The 22,048-nt window shown below is 38.6% G+C and overlaps 1 protein-coding gene across 2 annotated transcripts in view; it reads right to left on the bottom strand.

Moving 5' to 3' along the window:
- GRXCR1 (glutaredoxin and cysteine rich domain containing 1) overlaps positions 1 to 22,048 on the bottom strand; it is a 316,157-nt gene that overhangs the window by 190,711 nt on the left and 103,398 nt on the right. Inside the window, exon 3 of one of the 2 annotated variants that reach the window (XR_009259611.1) lies at positions 19,307 to 19,381. The exons of the other annotated variant lie outside the window; for it this stretch is intronic. The gene's annotated coding sequence lies outside the window, so the exon portion shown is untranslated. Of the gene's footprint in view, positions 1 to 19,306; positions 19,382 to 22,048 lie in introns of those variants that run through there. 2 annotated transcript variants of the gene reach the window in all.

The following is a 22,048-nucleotide window of genomic DNA, read 5'->3' on the forward strand; positions in this document are numbered from 1 at the left end:
TTTTATAAAGCATATTTCATCTCTTATGTCTCTAATACTTCCTTTTATTTCTCCCAAAACTGGAGGACTAGTTACAAAAGTCCAGTACATCAAAACACACATTTACTGAGCACATTTATCTCAGCCGAGGGCCTTGACTGCTCTGGGACCAAAAGCCTGTGGTAATTTATGAACCTTTAAAGTCTTAGAAAGAAATATCAGTTGAACTCGGTGCAAATATGAGAGTCTAGAAGCTCATTCAGTGCTGCCTCCAAGATCAGAAAGAACCTTTGGGAAAACTAAAATTCACTAGCAGCCCTGACATATCAGAAGGAAGCTAATAATGTTGGGATGTCCTGCTGGTCAACAGTCCTCTGGGTTTCCTTAAATCATTCAAAAACATATTACTGTCAGTCACTCAGCTGGGCCTCAGAGAGCCACATGATTGAACTGGCTCTGCTCCCAGTTATTGATTCAAATGTGGTTTCAAGGACAGCAAAATGCTTGGGGCGATGCAAGGCTCCAGTTCAACATGAAAGGAAGGTCAGCCTTTCACTCGCTATGTTGCTTCACTCATTGACCCCTGAGTACCTCCAAACATTTGACCGTGGCAGAGCTGAGTTTTCTAAACTCCTACATCTCCTTTTGTGGGTCATGGGGTTTTAATTAATACCCAAGGGAAAATGCTTTCTCCTGGGACAGGAAGCTGGCATGCCCTAAAGAGTGATGTACAATTTGGGGTTGTAGCTGCAGTACTCACAAACTGCCACTCGGGGGACAAGCCGCTCTGTTACCTGGGCCCTGTGACTGCTTCTGAAAACAAAACCCTCTGATGGGATCATTTTCCTCCAATATTGGAAGAACAATCTAGAAACATGACTGCAAAGTCTCAGGGCTGTGTGTCTACATATACATAAATATACATTTATACACAGAAGGCTTTCAGCTCACACGACTTGAGAAAATCCCCAATTTCCACCTACCCTATGGGGTAAACAGTAAAACCTTGGATTGCGAGTAACTTGTTCTATGAATGTTCTGCAAGATGAACAAACATTTCTAATAAATTTTAACTTGATAAACAAGTGATGTCTTACAATACGAGTAGTACCTGATGCCAAATGTCACATGATCACAACTGAGCCAATGGTTCTTGAAATTCTCATTTATGTACAAGTGCTTTGGATTACAAGCATGTTTCCAGAACAAATTGTGCTCGCAAACCAAGGTTTTACCATACTTCTTTCATTTTGCTTGTTATTCCGTCTGATCTAGCAACTAGAGTGGGTTCCAGGGAGCTCAAAACAAAGGAAAGGTCTAACCTCTGGAGGAACACAACTACATTTTACACATTTGTGGAGGAAGGGATATGTCAAAAGCTGGGATCTTTCAGAAGATCAGGTTGGAAAGATATTAGTGGCCCAAATACTTCTACACACTGAACACCTGAGCACATGTTTCACATTCACTGTGCAGCAATGTTTTTTTCCTTTTTCTCTTTCTTTTTTGTGGCTGTTAACAATTAAAGGGAAGTGTCAGCACATAAATTGCTCAGTATGACTCCAATTTTGTCTACTTTCTCTAGGTCTCTGCCTCCCTCTTTATTTACCTTGACATGAGAACCTTTATTCTTGCCAAAAGAGGCAGTAGAGGTGGAAACGCTAATTTATTTGTGTGTCATCACTCTGAAAACTAAAAAAAGGAACCAAATTATCCAAGGAACACTGTAAGACAAAAAAGGCACTGCTATAAATATACCTGTGAAGATAAAACTTTGAACTGTTTTTTTTTTCACTTGTCTTCAGGAAATGGCCAAAGATTATATTTTGTCATAACAGGCCTTGGATGTTAGATAATATCCCTGAGGCACCTGCGTGGTTGTCAGTTGAGTGTCCAACTTCAGCTTGGGTCACCATCTTGTGGTTTAAGAGTTCGAATTCTGTGTCAGGCTCTCTGCTCTCAGACAGAGCTTGCTTTGGATCCTGTGTCCCCCTCTCTCTCTGCCCCTTTCCCCTCTCAAAAATAAAAAAAAAGAACTATAGAAGATATCCTTATACATTTACATAGACATGCAGACACACACACAGACACACACACACACGTAATTTGTAGAAAGCTTAGAAAGAAAACCAAAAGTCAAGATAGATCAGTCCCTGATTGATACCATGGTCAAATATCAGGGATCATGTGCTTATAAAAACAAAATGGTCACCAGAATTTAGGAGTATGACTAGCATAAACAGAGGCCCAGGGTCAGTCAAGCCAATGGTGTTTTTTTCTATGCCAATCACCAACCAATTTCAGGGGCACTGTGACTAACTTCTGGAAGGCTGTAACAAGAGTTCATAGCTGGTCTCGCAAGCAGGACCTAGCACAGAGCAGGATCCACATTTGCTTCTGATCCAGAAAAGGATATTTGAGGAGAAGAGCCAGTTTGAGAACCTTGTAGCATTTTCCAACCCAAGACCAGTCTGTCCTGTCTGAGCCCAGACCATTCCCCTGTTGGCTTATGAGATTTATTTAATAAATAAATAAATATAAAATAAATATAAATAAATAAATATAAAAGATGAGACCAAACCAGTTGCCACCTCAGAATAGGGTCAAGTATAAGGAAACATGGAGTACTTCATTGTGGGAGGTAACTGTGATTCAAGTCCAGCTGCTTCTAAGACATCGTGGTAACAGCCAAGAACTCATGGATTTTAACAATTCTTTTGGAAGTGAATTGGCATGATTCTTTCTCTGCTTCTGTTAAGAGCTTAGGCTCTGGCATAAGGTGATTTCACATGAGTTCTAGAATGAGACCTGCTACATTCTAAGCTCTGCCACTTGATCATGTTAGTTAACCTGTTTAGTCCTGTTTTCTCATCTTTCAGATGGAAATAGTAACAGGATTTACTTCACAAGTTTTCTGGGAAGATTAAACCTATTTAATCTTAGACCATGTGACAGGTCTGGCACACAATAAGCCTTCAATAAATATCAGCTACCATAATTAGCATCATCATTACTAATATTATCACTCTGTTACAATGAAGAAAGTAACTTTCTCCCTGGTAAAAGCCAATAGTGTCCTACTATCAGAGGACTTTGGTGAATCTGTTATTACCTTTCTCTCCTTACCCTTGACCTCCCTCCTTCTTTACCAGATTGTCCAGCAGCATTTAGTCATATGTTACTATCTGTTTTTGTTTTGTTTTGTTTTTTTTTACAAAGGTCCCCTTGATTTCACACCTTCTTCTAGTTGCTTCTTCTTCCTTGCTTGAAAAAAAAAATCTTGGAATCATTGTCTGTATATGCGGTCCAATTTCCTTTCTCATTTCAACCTACCCTATTATGACTTTGGCCCCTAGAGTTACCTCCTTTTTTGCCAACTCCAATGGACACTTTTCAATCCTTATATAACTAGAACTTTCCACCTCATTCAGTATCACTTACTATGCACTTATCAAAACATTCTGCATTTTATTTTTTCTTTATATAACATTTTTGTGACTGTTAGCATTCCTCTTTGTTCAGTCCCCAGGCCTCTTTGGTTCTCAGTTGTACCCTCTCCATCAGTGATCATGTCCAATCCCATAACTCTTCATATTTCCAGCTAAAACCTCTTCATTCATATAAGCAACTATCTCCTTGACTTCTCCTCTTGGAGTCTTCCAGGCATCTAAATTTGTCATATCTAAAACACATGTTCCCAAATATTCTCCTCCTCAAACCACTGCATTTCCATATACCAACACCCATGTATTTGCCTGTTGAAACCAATGTCATTCATGATATTTCCCACCCACATCTAATCCAGTATCCATTCCCATGCATTGTCTCTCTAAAATAGTGGTTATCAGTTAGGAGAGATTTTGTCCCCAAGGGATATTTAATAAGGACTACCTGCCTGTCTGAAGACATTTTTGTTTTTAACAATGGGGACATCAGGGAGTGCCACTGGCAGAGGAAGAGGCCAGGGATTGCTGCTAAATACTCCTATAGTGAACTGAAAAGCCCCATAACAAAGAACTATCTGGCCTCAAATGTCAATAGGCTTAAGGTTTAAAACTCTGCTCTTAAATATGTCCTGAAAGTGTCCAATTCTCTCAGTCTCCACTGCCAGCACCTGATCTAACTCATGACCCTTCGGGCTCTATTGTTTTAGGGGTCTCCTATGTGGTCTCTCACCTCCTTCACTTTTGTCCCCCACTCCCTCATCCTTTTCTCCACACAGCAACCAGAGTAAGATGTGAATATGATCCTATTAAGACCCTACCACCATCCTAACCCCTTTCAATAGTCTCCCCACTGCACCTAGAATAACAGCCCAACTTCTAATCAAGGCCTGGGTCTTATCCACCTTTCCAACTTCAGCTTGACCATTCTCTTATTCTTAAAGCATTTCCCTCTCTTAGGGTCTGAATCATAGCATTCTTCTGGTTTCTCTTACCTCTCTGGAGGCTCCTTCTCAGTTTCTTCTGCAAGAATCTCTTCTGCTCAGTTTCTAAATATTGGAGTTCCCCAAGGTTTGGTCCCTGGGCTGTCTTCTCCAATCTATCTATGGTCTCTCCCAGGTTATATAATTTATTCAGATGGCTTTAAAAACCATATATATGCTCTCAACTCAATTGACCCTAGGCTTATTTACCCAACATCTTTCTTGACAACACTGTTAGAATGTTTAACATGTATCTCAGAACATAACTCTTGCACTCTCCACTCCAAACCTGTCCTTCCTCCAGTCTTTCCCACCTCAATAAACTGCTCCACCATTCACCTAGATGTTAATTTCAAAACCTAGATGCTGCCTTCTATTCCTTTCTTTTACTCATTTGCCATATCCAATCCAACAGCAGTCCTGTCAACCACTCCTTCAAAATATACACCAATGTGTCCATTTTTTACTGCCTCCATCACTGTTGACTTAATCAAAGCCAATATTATCTCCCACCTGGGCCATAAAATAACCTCCTAACTGATATCCCTAGTTCTACACTTGCTTCTCCACAATCCATTCTGCACAGAGTGTTTAAAGTTTCCTTTTCTTTATTTCACTTGATCCAGTTATTCCCCTGATTAAAAGTGGAAGTGTTGGTATGATGATAAAAAGCAGTCATATTTTTAATGTATGTTAAAGGTATAGATGACAGGATTGCTATTGGATTGAATATGCTTCCCATTACCCAAGTTATTTCACCAGGGTCCATAAACCCTGAATGAACTGACTCCTACCTACCTCTCCAATCTTATTTCATGCCACTCTCTCCCTCCATCACCTAGTTCAATCCACACTGATCCTAGTTCTCTATGTGAAAACACATGCCTCTCGGACTTTGCACTCACCCTTCCTTCCACTTGGGATTCTGTGTCTTCAAATCTTTGCATATCATTCTGGCATCAGCTCAGATGTAATTTTACAATAAGGCTTTCCTTCCCCACCCAAGCTAAAGTAGTTCCCCAATCACTCTATCATCTCCCTCAGTTAGTATGTTTGCACAATGTACTGCTACATCATACTTTGTTCATTTTTTGTATTGTTAATAATGAGAGGAAAACTTGATTTAATTTGTTCACTGTAGTATCTCCTTAAGTCTAGAAAAGCTCCCGGCACACAGTGGATGCTCAATAAACATTTGTTGTGCCATTAAATGAGTAAGTTTAAGAGAACAGTTTAATGTCATCTTTGCTGAGGAGCCATGTTAGCTGTTTTCCTCATCATCTGGTGAGAGTGTTCACAGAGAGTAGCCATTTAACTATTGCAGGCATGTCACCCACGGAATACCTAGGCAGAAGTGATGTCTCTCTACAGCTAAGACTTTGCTAAACCTAATTGACTGTCTCAGGTGGACACATTCTCCTTTGCAACGACCCAAGAGAATCACAAAGCACCAAAAATAGGAAATGGGGTCCTTATCATCAAAAAGAATGGTGATGAATAAAAGAAAAACCTCCAATATCTATATTTGGGAAAGATTAGGCCAGACTGAAATATAACCATATTATACCTCCTCATGCTTTACACTTCCATATACACCACAACTCAAGGTCTAATACCCTCTGAAATAATGTACTGGTTCCACTGATAACTGCTAGTGGCCATGATGATCAATATCTTATACATATCTATCAGTTGTAAACCAAGTATAATAGAATGAGAGAAATTCAGAAGGATATTTTAATTTAATGACTGATTACTTTAGATTCTAGTTATGTAACAAATATTACAATTAATGGTAGCTTAGTGGATACATTTGAGTGAAAAATTTAGTAAGCTCTTCTCTAGGATTAGCAGTAAATTTAAAATGTCCGCTTTTCTTTTGCTGAAATGTGCTGAGGGAACCCTGAACAATCCATAGCACTTTGTGTTCTCTGTCAAGGGAAAGGACACGTATATACCGCTTCCTGTAGCACAATTTCTCAAATGCCAATGTGAAAAATATCCTTTTCTTTTAAAATTTCATTTGAGCCTAGTTAATAACAAGGCCCCCAGTCAAAGCCCAGCAGAGCAATCAGCTTTGACTGTGTCCTTTGTCACAGCATTGAGAATGTGCCAAATACAGAAAGTTCCTCTCTGAGTCTAAATGCTCCCAGGGCATGTCAGGACTACTAAGTCAAACCAACACATTACCAAAATGAAAGTACAATCATGGTCTCCTAGTTTCAGAACAGATGGCAAAATAGTAGGGATTCGTGGGTTCCTCGACCCAACCCTAGAGGAGTACAGAAGCAAGAGGGCACTATAGTTTACAGGACACAGAAAACACATACACTCATGAAAACTCTGGGGAACCGAAGCTTTTTCTAAGTGGAGTAGTTGTGGGGGTTGATGACTGACTGCAGCCTGTGGTCAGTGAGAATCGAAACCAGCAGTACGAGGAGAGAAACTTCTAGGTCAGCTCTTTTCTATCTCCACAATAGTTTGCGATGATCATCGTCTGGCCTTTCACGACAGAAATTAGCAACATGAGTTTAAGTCATCCTGGTAAACGCACTGCAAAATCTCTGTGAGGGTGAACACTAGATGAAAACGTATGAGCTACTTGGCCAAAATGGGAAACCAACTTCTCCAACCCTTTTCCCTCAATCCTCTAAACTGGTAGCTTTCAACGTAAAGATACTGTGCTCTTCCAAAGCTGCATCCCTTTATTAATTTTTAAAAATTTTTACATCTAACATATGTTTTTTATTGAAACACACCTGACATGCAACCCTGTATAAATTTAAGGTGTACATGTTAATTTGATACCTATTGTAAAGATTGCTATTATAGCTATAATTAGCACCTCAATCACATAACATAATTATCATTTTTTTTTAGTGGTCGAAGTAATTAGAATTTAATCTGTTAGCACATTTGATGGTTATAATACAATATTGTCTTCTATATTCATTTTACTGTGCATTAGATCTCTGGGATTTATTTACTACCTGTTGCAAGTCTGTACCCTTAAACATCATCTGTCCTCTACCCTATCTCCCCCCATCCCCTGGCAACCACCATCTTACTGTTTGGCTTTTTTAGATTGTACAGTGATAGGACATAGCATTTGTCTTTATCAGTCTGACTTATCTCACTCGGGATAATGTCTCTTAATTAATTAATTAATTTTATTTATTAATTTAAAGGTAAAATTCTTGAGTTGTGTGGTAGAGTAGTAGTAAATGGGAGAGATACGAGTAGTAGTTTTTGGTACCCGGAGATCATATCCTCCCCTCTCCTTAAGCTTATGCAGATGATGAGGGCCTAGTCTCTGGCATGTCCCATACACGTTATTAGATGCAAGGAAATGTGATTCTTTGAGTCAAACAAGCAAAAACAGAGACTTGAACACTGCAACCACTGCTAAAAATAAAAATAAGCTCAACCACATAAGTTATTAAAAGCAGAATTATTGGAAATATGGGCAAAAAATTCAAAATAAGCATAAGAAGATAGAGAAGATATTAGTAATATGGAGCAGTAATGAGAAATTATGATGAGAAAACAAATAGAAATATTAGATATGAAAAGTACAGCTAAAATAAAGAACACAATAAGTAAGTTAATTACCAAGATCAGTAAGTTGAAGAATGAGTTAATGAGTTGTAAAAAAAAAAAAAAAAAAAAAAAGAACACTCTCAGAGGCAGCAAAAAGGATAATAAAAATTTACATATATATGTATGTATATATATGTGTGTGTGCCATATATATATATATATGATGGTAACAGGTAGACAATAGAGTTCCTATAAATAGAGAAAACATGCATAGAAGTAAAATTTGAACAAACAAAAAGGATAAAATTGCCAGAATTAAAGAAAGAAAAGCCTGCAGACTGAAAAGGGGCATAAACTCATAGGTTATTAAACTGAAGAAATAAGGACAAATCAAACACCTAAGTGCATTATTATTAAAATGAAGGATATCAAAGACATAGTAAGGGAAAATAATAAAAATGTACAAAGGCAAGAACGGCTCCCTTACAAAAGAAAAAGAATCAAAATGGCATCTGACTTCTCAACCACACACTGAATGCAAAAATTCAACACAACCGTATTTTGAAAGTAATAAAGGAAAAGAACTTTCCTCTTAGAATTTTATATCCAAGCAAATTATAAGTCAAAGATGAGAGCACAGTAAAAAGTGCTCTTCGGCACTGAAGGCCTCAGATGGTTTAATATGCTAAGATCCCTAATAAAAACACTCTAAGCAATCAATAACAGTGGGAGGGGAGACACAGGATATGCTGTTTCAGGAGATACAGAAAGGGGGTGAAATTTTCTGGTACTTGTAGGTTGAATAGTATCCAGAAACAATTCACAATTATATTATACTTATATTACTTTTACATAGGTTTTATTATGTATCAGGCACTCATCTAAATTCTGAACATATGTAATTCAAAGACAGCTCTTCGACTATGATCCATTTTACTGATAAATAATTTAGGCATAGAAGGTTATGTGGCTTACCCAAGGTCATACAGCTAGCTAACTAAATCCAACAATTCATAAAAAAAAAGAAAAAAGTTCACATTCACCTCAAGTGAGGTTAATCCCAGAAATGCAAAAATAGTTATATTTCATGAAACCCACCAATACCATTATGTCATTAGCAAAGTAGAGAAAATCATATCAATCACTCAAATGATGCAAAGAGACTTTAATAAAGTTCAGGACATATCTATTTTTTTCAACAATCTGAACAAACTAAAACTAGAAGGGAACTTCCTCACAGTGGTGAACACTGTATATCCAAACCTTATAGCAAACACTACCCTTAGTGGAGAAAAACAGAGAGCATACCCTTTAAAATAGAACACAATATTTTCACACCACAACTGACTGATACAATTCTACAAGCCTTACCAATACTAAAAGAAAAGAAAAATATTTAGGAGAAAGAGAAAAAAATGTCACTGTTAGTCCATAATACTATCATCCAATAAAACCATAGAATTATCACCAAAAAAGCAACTAAAAATAATGTTCAGAAATTTAACTGGAGATAACTTAAAAAATCAACAGTGCTAACTTACCTCAGCCATAACCAATTAGAAAATATAACAGTAGCAAAAAAGAAAGAAAAGGAAAACAAAAACTATAAAATGTCTAGAAATTAACCAGGAACACACAATAACTATAGAGAAAACAAAAACTCCAATCAAGGTCATATAAGTTGATATATAAATTAAATGGACATTTTATTTTTTTAGATAAGATTGGCTTAACATTACAAAGATATTTATTCTTCCTAATTATTCTATTAATCTGATGTAAATCAATTATAGTTCCAGTTGGATTTTTTAAGAATTAAGTGAATTTATTCTATTTTTCAATAGAAGGAAGCCAACCTTATAAAAAATGGGGGAGGAAAGAGGAGCAAGCTGTCAGGAAGACAACCTTATAAAAAATGGGGGAGAAAAGAGGGGCAAGTTGTCAGATATTGATTCTTTTAAATCATAATTTAAAAATTAAGATATTTAAAAATTAAGAGTTGGGGATCCAACTCTTGGTCTCAGCTCAGGTCATGATCTCACGGTTCACAGAATTGGGCCCCGTGTAGGGCTCTGCACTGGCAGCATGGAGCCTGCTTGGGATTCTCTCTCTCGTCTCTCTCTGCCGGTCCCCTGTTCACGTGCTCTCTCTCTCTTAAAATAAGTAAGCATTTTTTTAAAGAAAATTAAGATATTGCCACAAGAACAATCATGTTGATCAATGGAACATAATAGCTCAGGGACAAAACATGTATATGGGCCACTCTTATATAAATGAAAGCTAGTATCACAAATTCATGGGAAAACTATGAATTATTTAGTAAAATGGTTTGAGAAAAGTGAATCCCTACTTAACCTTACATATCAAAGTAGACAACAACAGGAATAAATATCTAAAGGTGAAGGATAAAACTAGAAAGTTGGTAGAATAAAATATTCAATAGCTACAGACCTGGTGAAGGAGAAAGATTGTTTAAACAGAACTTCAAAAGCACAAAGAAATAAATGATTAAGTTGTCTATATCAGAATAAAGATTTTCTGGTCAATAAGAAACTAAGGATAAAGTTAACATATAGTTGACAGAATGGAAGAAGATATTCGCAAAGTACAAAACCAACAAGAGATTAATGTTTACAATGTACAAGAAAATCTTAGAAGTGTATAATGAAAGACAGCAACCCAAACAGACAAATGAGCAAGAAATATGAATATCCAATATATAGAAGAAACCCAAGACACTGACAAATAGATGACAGGTCAAAGTGACTGATAATTACAGCGATGCATATAAAGTAAGTTACTACAGAATAGCAAAAATTAGAAAGCTGAATAATGTCAACCATTCATAGGAATACTGGTAGTTAGGAATTTTGTCCATGCTGGTGAAAACATAAACTAGCGCAGCCTTTCTGAAGAGCAACATGGCTCTAGTCAAAATATGAACCACATGACTCAGCAGTTCCATACTTGAGCGTCATTTCCAAAAGAAGGTCTCGCAAGGTCCCTGAAGAGACAGATGTACAGAGTTGTTTACCACATCCCCAACAATGATGCCAGAGTTTCCCATAGGTCATGTGACCAACAGAGAAGGCAGGTGGACGTGGACCATCTAGACAGGCCCCCATGTAAGGCTCAGTTCACCCATGACAGAATCTCCCCAATAAGAAGCTGAAACATGGCTTGTTTTGGCCAGAGCTGGGAGGAGGTGGAAGGAAAAGAGACAGAGCTGGACCTCACAATGAAAAATGCAGTGTTGTCATCCCTTGAAACCTTTCCAAAGACTCATACATGTGTCCTAGGAGGAGTCAGTATTTGATTACCTGCCATAGAGAAGGAAATGACTGTAAGTTACTGTTGCTTGGAAAAGCAGCAAAAGAAGGGCATTGTTACCGACCAGTTAAGGCAAGAGATAATTATCTCTTATCCTCTCCTTCCTCCTACTCCAGCAAAGTAAAGGAGCTGGACTTTAAAGAGAGTTTGAATAAGAGGTATCTCAGAGCTATATCATACCCACCACCTTCCAAGCAACCAGAGCTGAGATCAAGTCCCCTCTAGAGAGGAAAGAACACAAGGCAGTTGAAAAACCATCCTTATAATGCTTTTCAGCTCTGTAGTGTCCTTTCTGTAGGGACCCTGATATAGTCTGAATGCTGTGTCCCTCCAAAATGCATATGTTGAAATTCTAACCCAATAGGTGATGGTATGAGGAGATGAGATCTTTGGGAGGTGATTAGGTCACCAGGGCAGAGCCCTCATCAGTAGGATTGGTACATTTATCAAAAAGGGTCTGGAGGGCTTGCTTGTCTTTTGTGCCATGTAAGGATGCAATGAGAAATCTGCCCTCACCCATCCATGTTGGCAACCTAACATCAGACTCCCAACCTCTATAACTGTGAGAAATAAATTCTGTTGTTTATAAGCCACTCAGTCTGTGGTGTTTTTGCTATAGCAGCCTGAACAGACTAAGACAAATCCCAAAGGAAAAAGGTGGTCAGGGCCAGAGGTTAAGCTGAAGCTGGCTCAGCCAGAAGTAGGAATACATTTAATTTCCCTTGATTTGTGTCCCATGTAACTTCAAAAATTATTTAAAACAAGCAGAACAGAAACCATGTAATGTTGGTTTTACTTCTAACATCTGAAAAGACACCCACTGTCATGCAACCCGAGAATCATCATCACGGTGTAAAGGGAATGAGCAGGGCTGGCCTGTCCAACACTGTGTCCAGTCATAGCAGCTCCAGAGAGATGGGCATGAGGACTTTTGCTCAGACCAAAGCATACTAGTTGGCTTCGTATCACAGCTGTACCAGAGATCCCTAGAACAACTAAGGTGAAGAGGAGGATTACAAGTGAGACCAGAAGTTCCTCAAGTGTCTTCTACTTGGAAGTCCTGGAGGACACAGTCACTGATCTCCAGATCTTCAAATGTAAATTGATGGTTTAAAAATGATAGAGAAAATAAGGGAGTTAAAAATAAGGGGAAAAAACCTTACAAGGAGTATAAACTATTAAATAATGGAAAGTGTTCCTTTTCATTATGTCCATCTCTGTTCTCAAAGACAAAATGAAGTTATGACCAAAAAGGAGCCAATCTTACTTCTTTGAATAATCTTAATGTTTCACAAAAGCCATCAGTTATTGTTGCCAAGTCTCAAAAAAGAATCCTTTAACAACTGGACTACAAAAAAAATTGAGCATAATGTGTGTTTTAATTCTAATTTATATTTGGCTAAACAGACTCAGCCATCGGCTGTCAAATGCTTGGTTTGAGATCTAACAGCCAAAGATCTTATTATTGCCTTCTATGTCAGATGTTCAAGCATTAGATGCCCTGAGGAGTTGGGTTTTGATGTAGTTATTATTACTGAAAGCAACAGAATATCCTAATATCTTCAAATATTAACTTTTGCCCTGAAGTAAGACAAGCACATGCAAATGTAATAATTTGGGCCTGAGATGTTGTAAACAAATACAGAAGTAGGAGGGAAATGTCCCAAGTATGAACAGTTAATAGCTAATTGACCCACAATACAGTTGCCTCTCCTGTGAACAATTAAGAGTTGACCATTTAACAATAAATATCAGGTCAGTTCACTCCTTTGCCTCCAATACAATCCCAATATCATAAAGGACAATTTTCTTGTCAAAGCCAAAGTCCTCAAAAGCAGGACTTGACTGGGTATAAAATTCTGTTCTATTTCTTAGTATTCATAATGAAGTTGTTTACAGTTTTATTTGTCACACTCATTCACAGTTTTATATTAAGGAAAGAAAATGACATTTAAGAAATTAATTGAGTTCAGGGCAAAAGATATCTTACATTTGATGTTTCTGAAAGTCTAAATATAAATAAAAATGTCTGTCAAAGCATGTTTCTGAATTTTATAAGACTATAATTATACACATATTTAATAACCCCATTAGGCAGGATGCTTTAGAAAACACTGAAGACTTAGATTATTATGATTAGCATAATAATTAGGTCGTTCATCAGGAAAAACTATGAATAATTCATTCTAATTAAGTAACTGATAGAACAGTAAATCAACCATCAGTGCCAGACCCCAGTAGGTTATGGACGGTAGTAAATCACCAGTGAAACTAACTTCTGGGTACAAGATAATAAATTAAAATATTATTAAATTTTTGTGTCTATTACTAGAAAGATCACCAAAAATTCTTTCTTGGTCTTTGGATGTTTGACAGTCAGTGGATTTACCCCAGGTAGGTGATGCACTTTGCTGCTGTATGCATAACTTGAAAAATAGAAAAAAAGATTAGACGTGAGAGATATGAGGGGAAAATGTGCCTATCTTCTAGATAATAAATGTTGCCATTGTGTTCCCTCTCTCCAGCTATGCTAGGTGACTAACTTTTGAAATCTGATGTAGGAATATGTATTTCATAGGAATGAAACAGCTTATGGAGAAAACAGGTGGTAAGAAACTCCTCCAGCCCATAATGCTGGTGTTAATGATTCTTCAAAAGATCCTGTCCCCACATCCTTTTGTCACTATATAAAATGAATGCCAATCCTCACAGAGAAAGTAGAGAGCCAGCTTATAAAGCCTGCTGCGATGCTGGGGCTCAGAACAATCTATTATTAAATATTCTGCTGCATCTTCTGTTTTAGAAGGAAAACGGTCCAAGAGCTATACTTATTTTCTGGAAGAGAGATGAAGCTCAATTTAAAGATTTTAATAATCAATATCAAGATATAGGAGAAACCTAGTACAGAGGTCCTATCTAATTTATGGAAATATTAATTTGAAGTTTAGTATACAATAGGCTTTAAGTCAAAGTGTTTCTGTTTTTCCTTATAACCTATAAGATTGTAGTATATGATCAACTAGACCCCAGGATGGAAAGACCAAATAGAACCTTATTTTAGTGTAAGAGTAACTAAAAATAAAACATTAAGGAATATGAAGAAGTTCATGTGAACATGGGAACTTGGGAATTGTTTTCTATGCTGAGCAGGGGACACGTCGGATGAATAAAACATTTAGCTCCAATATGAACTGCCTGATCCTCCAATTAACTCTCTGGCCATAGCCTTGACTTCAGAAATGCTACTGTTATAATACTGAATGGGGTTTAGAATAGCAACGGTCACTAACTAGTAATCCAGCAGAATTTACGCATCAGCCAGGAAACACTGCACTGTGGATTGGAAATCTCCACACCATAATCCTCTAAGGCTACAAACGTGGGAGCCATCCCTAACTCCTTCCTCTCAACTTCCCATCACACTGGCCTCCCAGTACTGTGGACTTGTCTGTAAACATCTTTCCACACTGTCCACACTCATAGTTCTCAATGGTACTATGTTCAGTCATGCACTGATCATCTCTTGCTTATTTTGATAAAATGTTATCCTACTGGCTTCTGTGCCCGCCTTTATGTCCCACTCTGACACAAATCTGATCGCAGGAATCTATCACTTAAAATGCTCCAATAATTCCTCATTTCTTTACTTACAATTTGGTGCTCACTAACTTCCCCAGTACCTGCCTTACCAACCCTGTACTGGGAAATAATCCTCGCAGATCTCAGAGCATGTCATGATCTCAAGTCTCTTAAGTCTTTGCACATGTATGCTGAGATCAGCCAATTGGAGTGTCCACCCCTGCAGTTACAACTCTAAGGCCAGATGGCATATGATTATAAATTCACACTCAAACACAAGTCCCAAGGTACAACGGTACTGGGTCTGGTTCTGTTTATCCTTTCTCCTTATTTCTGTTATTGCACTGAATTTTGTCCCTTTGTGTAAAGGTAAGAGAGCTTCATCCACCCACACCAGCTCAGAACCTAAGCCAGTCTAGGATGAAATCAATTAGCATTAAGGGTAGACCACAGAAGGTCTGCCTGAAATCAGCAGCTAGACCTCCCTAGGTATAACTGGACAACTGTCCTAAAGAAAACATACATAGAAACAAAATTAAGTGCCTACAGCAACCATTTCTTATATTTTCATAACTTTTTGGATCATCGAGGACAGATGTTTTTCTGCACTTACTACCCCTAAATACCTATAAAGAGGAAGCTAGCATAATTTCTCATATCCTTGTCTCCTCCAAAAAAATATGAATTTTTAAAATGTTTATTTACTTTGACAGAGAGCACACATGAGCAGGGGAGGGACAGACAGAGAGGAAGAGAGAGAATTCCAAGTAGGCTCCACGCTGTCAGCACAGAGCCTGACGCAGGGCTCGATCCCACCAACCATGAGATCATGACCTGAGCCGAAATCAAGAGTCAGAGCCTTAACCAAATGAACCATCCAGGCACCACTCCCCCAATAAGAAACTTTTAACCACAGACCTCAGGTACTGAATAATTCTCTTTCTGCATTAGAGTGATTTAAGTGATCTGCTTCCCAGAAGAACTCAGCAACACTGGCCTCGTTTGTTCAAAAGGAAGCATCAATATTATGGAATTAGTGTTGATTTGTGTGTGTGATCAACGTATTGTGACTATTAATCAAAAAGAGTCTTTATGCTTTAGAGATAAAGCGTTTATAGATGAAATTATATATGCCTGGGACTTGCTTTAAAATAATGCAATGCAGGAGGGGGTAATCACAAATGAAACCAGATTGGCCATGAGTTTGATTATTTTTAAACTGAGTAATTAGCACATGAGGGTTCATTATACAATTCTCTCTTCCTTTGCACATATTTTTTAAATTCCATAACAAAAACCTTTTTTAAAAAGAGAGACTCTTTAGAGCTGGTTGATCACATTTATTCCTATAAAAGGGGAAAACCACTACAAGACATGTCAAGGGTTTCAGGCCTCCTTTAGGAGATTTTCTGAGCGTTTCCTATAATATCACCCAACTCTCTCCACTTGAAAACATCTCCTTTCCCACACCCACCTTCCCTAACTCCTATTTATTCTTCACAGCTTAGTTTAGATATGCCCTTTCTTGGAAAGCCTTATCCTAATGTCACCCTACTTCCTGTTTGTCTGAAGCATCCCTATTACAGGCTCTCATAGCACCCCATGCTTACTTTTATCAGGGCTGTTATCACACTAAATTTTATGTATTTCTTTACTTGCCATTTTAGAATCCACAACAGAATCCAAATTTTTTGAAAATAGGAAACACATCTTCTTTACCTCAAGAAAGGATTCTTAAAGCACACAATTTGTTTTATCTTTAGATTTTCTGACAGTTCTCTAGATTTTATGTCTGGCCTGATGAACTTTCTTACTTTGAGAATCTTCTGCATGTGGAGAGGCCAAGAATGAAAAGTCTGTTTCAAATCCACCAAACCCTTAATTGCTTATGTTTCCTCTAAATTATGCCTAAAGATGAACTGTTTCTTTTTTCACTCATCCCTCACTATTTGTATGATAGGCAGTAAGATGAACCAAGGTAGCACTTTCAATGTTCTACCTGGAAATATTCTTAGCTAGTTAACTGGGTACATTAGATACATTTTGTATTATCTGCATTGATGACGGACCATGAGGCAAGCTGAGGGCAAAGTACAAGCTAACATACTGCACACACACCCCTCCCGCCCCCAGGTGGGACGTGTGTAATATTCCTCAGGCACTCCTTGCTGCCTAAGAACAAAGGAAAGGAAGGAAAACAAATGGTTAACTGATAGAGATCATGGTCCTGCAAGACATGAGTCTCTATCTATGTGTAGTCTCTACAATAGAGACTACAATAGTCTCTAAACTATTTGTAGTTTACAAATATCTTAGTAAATTACAAGAAAAAGGCAATCTTATCAATAGCCTAATCTCCAGAAACCTATAGACTCAGTTTCCTGGAGCCCCAACAACACCTCCCCTGCATAGTGATGTGAGAACAAAGGCAAGAAGGAAATGGCAGGTAAAATTAAATGTCCCTATAACCTGCAGCCCATTGGCAAATACTTGAGGTAAATACAGAGTATAACATTTCTCCGGGAACCCCCTACTGCCCTAATGTTAATGCCTTACTAAAAGAAAAACCACCTTGGCTTAACCATAGCAAGGCCTCAGGTATCCTAGGAGTCCTTTTTAGCATATCAAAGTCCTTCAGGAGGTCTCTCTTTTGCCTTTATCCCTCAGCTCCATAGTATATAACCAATCACTCTTCATAACCCCAGTGGAGCTCTTTCTGCCCATGGGTCCTGTCCCCGTGCTTTAATAAAATCACCTTTTTGCACCAAAGACGTCTTCAGGAATTCTTTCCTGGCCGTCAGCTCTGAACCCCACCCTCCAAAACCTCATCAAAATCACCGCATGAAACAATGTTGATAAAACTTCTATTACATAACAACAGTCTCTCTTCTTCCAGGTTTCAAAACATTTCTCATTCTTCTCTAATCCTTTACCACTAGGCTACTTGAGGTCATTTTTAGGAACTGCTCTCATGGACTCTCAAGATTTTATTAACAGTCTCCTCAAGTCCACACACCCTCCAGTCCACATGTTTCACTGTTTTCTTTTCATGGCAGCAGCCAATCTCCAAATACCAAATTCTGTTCTTGTTATCTACTGCTCCATAACAACTCACTGCAAAACAGTGGCTAAAACAAGAATCATTCTCTAACATCTTGAGGTTTATCTGGGTCAGAAATTTGAGAAAGGCTTGGCCGGGCAGTTCTGGTTTCATATCTCCTGGGTGAAAGCAGTCAGATGATGGCTAGAGCTGAAACAGCAAGAGCATGGAACATCTGGGGACCGTCCGGACAGGTCTGTCCCTTCCTCTTGTCTCAGAGTTTTTCCATGAAGCCTCTGTGCGTGGGATAGTTTGGGCTTTCTCACAGCTTCATGGTCTCAGAGCAAACTGTTTACAAAATGACTGAAGGCTCTAAGAGCAAGGTACTAGTAAATGAGGTACAGGTTGCATTGCCTTTTATGACTGACCTCAGAAGTCATGTTCATTGTGTTGCTTTCTTGTATTTTATTGGTCAAAACAGTCACAAAAGACCACCCAAGAACCCTCTAGCATATAATAGCTACTCAACAATGTTTGTTACATTCCCAGCCCCCACCAAGAAATGACTCAGTAGGATATACCTTCAGTGAATTTGAAGAGTACTTTTTTTGAAGTTAAAGAAAGCTTATTTGAGAAATCTAGTTTGACACTTTACTATTAAAAGTTTCCTCTAAAAAAAACATGGAGCTATTATTACATACCAGTGAGTCAGAAAAAATATACAATGACAAATTCTTTAAGATTATTTAACTCTTAAGAGACTGGTGCTTTGGCATTATCTTAAGAGTCTCACTTTTCCTATCCCCCAAAACAACTGAGAAATATATGCCTAACAGTGTTTCTGCAGTATTTATATAAGAATAGATATAGTTCCTAAATTACAGTTTAGGGCAGACACTTCTTGATTGTGGCCAAGTATCAGTCTCTCTCTTCCTATTCCTACCTATTACTTTCATAAGTTTCAGAGGAAAATTAGAACTCTTCTCACCCAAGCGGTGATTATTTTTTAGACTAAGCCAATAACGGTAAATCCACTGCTCTTCTTGCTAGCTAAACCTGATTTGTTTAAGAATGGGCAAGTAAACAGCAACTCTAGCCTTTCAGATTTGAGATAAAAAAATGAGTTAAGGGCACTTCTCACTCATACAGAGTCAGGAGAAGGGAACAACAGCTCTTCAGCCTTTGAACTTTGTTTTGCAAAGATGTGATGCTTTCAGCTGCCATGGCCATCTTGCAACAATGAAAGGCCCTAAAATGAATAAACGCTAAAATCTTAAGGATAGAAAAGCAAAAAGGTAGACAGAGCTTTAGTCCTTCATGATGGCAGTGAGACACTGAACTAACCAAACTCAGAACTCCCCTACCTCAGGACTTCCTGTTAAGTAAAACAATAAATATCTACCTACCTCAAGCGGACTTAGGTCTGATTCCATAGAAGAGTCTCAGACAGGTGTGTGGGTGCCCGTAATATACCAAGAGAGTGCTTTCTAGACAAAGGGAACAAAAGAAGCAGGAGACGAAGTGAAGGAGCTAAGCAAGAATATAGCCTCACCCAGAGTCCAATTTACAGGCTAAACCCACAGGGAGATATAGAGCATACATATTATACAGCTGGCCTTTTATACACCTATATTAATCAGTCACTGGCTAAGGAATACTCCTGGTGAAAGAGCATGGAAACTCTGATGGCTTCTGTTCTGCTGAAGAGAACGACTGGCTTAGACTATTAGCAGACAAAATTCATAGCATTTAGGGATGAGTACACTGGACTGGTAAAGGAGACCTAAACTGAAGTCTAATAGCATCCACTAGAGTCCAACACTTGCATCAGTCAGATTCATTTACTTCCCTTATTAAGTTCATTCAATTCAGGTGCAGCTTTTCTGAGATTCTGGCTGGTCACAATTCCTGGAAAAACTTACGAAAGGAAGGTAGTGGGACAAACTACAACTGCCACTGCTTAGTTGGTCCCAAGTCCATTAACTGATAGGCATCAGCCATTCTAGATTTGCCATTAATACTGGTTAAGGTACTTTGTCTTGTGGAGTGACCCAGCCCCCTCATCACTGAGGAATTTGAACCATTGTTTACTCGGTGGTTGTTTTACTTGCCTATGTACTGTAAAAACTGGGAATGGAAGTTCCAGCAGTTGCCCAGTGGATCCCCTGATTGCCACATATACTCCTCTGTACCCCAATTATGAAGAAGCAGCCCTACTGCCCTATGCTGACCAGAGTATGAACCAGAACTTCTGAATGTATAGAACCAGACAAATTGCCAGATATGGGTGACTAGGAGTAAGGGTGAGTAGGGCCACTCCTATTTCACCTCCTGATCCTCAGACCATATATTCTGCCTATTTTGGACAGAGTGTCATTCAGTGAATGTTGGTTTACGGTGTATACCACATTCTGAAATCACCCCATTCACCCAGATTATGAGCTCTAAGCTGGTGTCCAACGGGGTGTTCAAGAGGCCTTTCCAAAACTCTTTCGGGCAGGGAGGTTCTAGATGGTGCAATGTGGAGAAGGACAAGTGGGTCCCATTGTCCTGTGCCCACCACCATACCTCCTTTGCCCTGAATTAGGTCTCTTGGTCCAAGGCAATGTTATGGAGGATCCCATGTTGGCGGACCATACACCTTATGAGCCCTAAGATATAAGTGCTGCTTGAGGCACTGTGGGCAGGAAATATAAAAGAGTATCCAGAATACATGTCCATCCCAATAATGATGAATTATCACCAAGTGACAGAGTCACATCATCTCTGCTTGTCAGTATTGCGGCTTGGCTGTTGTTTCCCAAAGTTAGCTTAGCTGGAAGGAAGCAAGCATGGGAAAGGGCAATGAATTCATTTTTTGAAGGTCTATTCTTTCTCACGTGTGGTTGACTAATGAAACATTACGGTGGAAGGGGCCTAACACAATCAACTTGTCTTGATGTGGCTAGTTTCCTAGAATGATCATACTAGGGGTTCTTGGTTTCTGTTGCTTGTAGTCTGAACATTCTGCCTCAGAAGTAGTATATAAAACTTGGGGAGAAAAGTCTGAGTAGTTGTGCCCATGCATAGGCTCGTCTGAGGATGTAGCTGTTCCATTCTTGAACCCATTGCACAAGCACTAGGGGAGTCAAGGACAAAGGCTGTTTGGTGGTGTAGTGGTTCTGCTCCAGTAAATGCTCTCTAGTGAGCATTGACATACAACACAAAGATCCTCACACTTTGTACTCACTCCCTTAGGTCCATCTGCATGCCTCTTCCCAAGACGTCCTTGTCCCTGACTTCTAATCTTCCTCTTGCGTACCTTTAGCCTAACAACTAAGTTATTTGCTCATATATACACTAACACCTCCACGTCCTATCATCTCTACTCTAAAGGAGGCCATGATGGCATTTTGGATTTCTAGGTTTCAGCATAAACTCAGGCCCTATATTCAATAGTTTCTGCATATAACTCTTAAAAGATCTGAATATTCCCTTTACCCCAGTGTTTAGTTATCCAAGTAAATGATGATAAATTCCTTTGAGAAAAGGACTAAGAGAATCACTACTGTATACATTTGCTATGGTGTTAAAAGGCCTTTCATGATGAGAATTGGGCCTCTCCAACCATTGATGAGTTCTAGGGCTGATAAATAACTAAGGTCTAAAATCTGGTTAAGAGATCATGACTTTCCATTAAAATCTTCTGCCCATCCTTCCTTGATCTCTTCTAATTACATATTTTAAGCAATATCCCTTTTTGGCTACCCATATATTTTGCCCCTAGGAATAGTCCATGTTCTGTGGACCATTTCCATAGATTACTATAAAATCCTTGTGACCTCATAATTTAGGGGACCCAGGGAAAAAGGAAAATGTGGAGTTCTGTGGCAAGGAATTAAAGAATTATAACGAAATTCAAGATGGTGACAGCATAGCATTAAACAAACTTAGCATCCCATCTAAGCACAACTCACATCCATGAAGTGGCCCTGCCTTCCTGGGTCAGGTCTTGCTGACCCCTATTCCTAATTTACTGCCAACTACAGTTATTATTCCCACTTTGCTTCTGACAGTTAAGTGCTGTCATTTGGCCTCTGCTGTTCTGGGATTCTATCCTCTCTACTGTCATTGTGGAGCTCAGTTTTGGAGTATCTCCTACAATCAGCCCTGCA

This window comes from Neofelis nebulosa, chromosome 3, assembly GCF_028018385.1.
Source record: "Neofelis nebulosa isolate mNeoNeb1 chromosome 3, mNeoNeb1.pri, whole genome shotgun sequence".
In the NCBI taxonomy this organism is placed as follows: domain Eukaryota; kingdom Metazoa; phylum Chordata; class Mammalia; order Carnivora; family Felidae; genus Neofelis; species Neofelis nebulosa.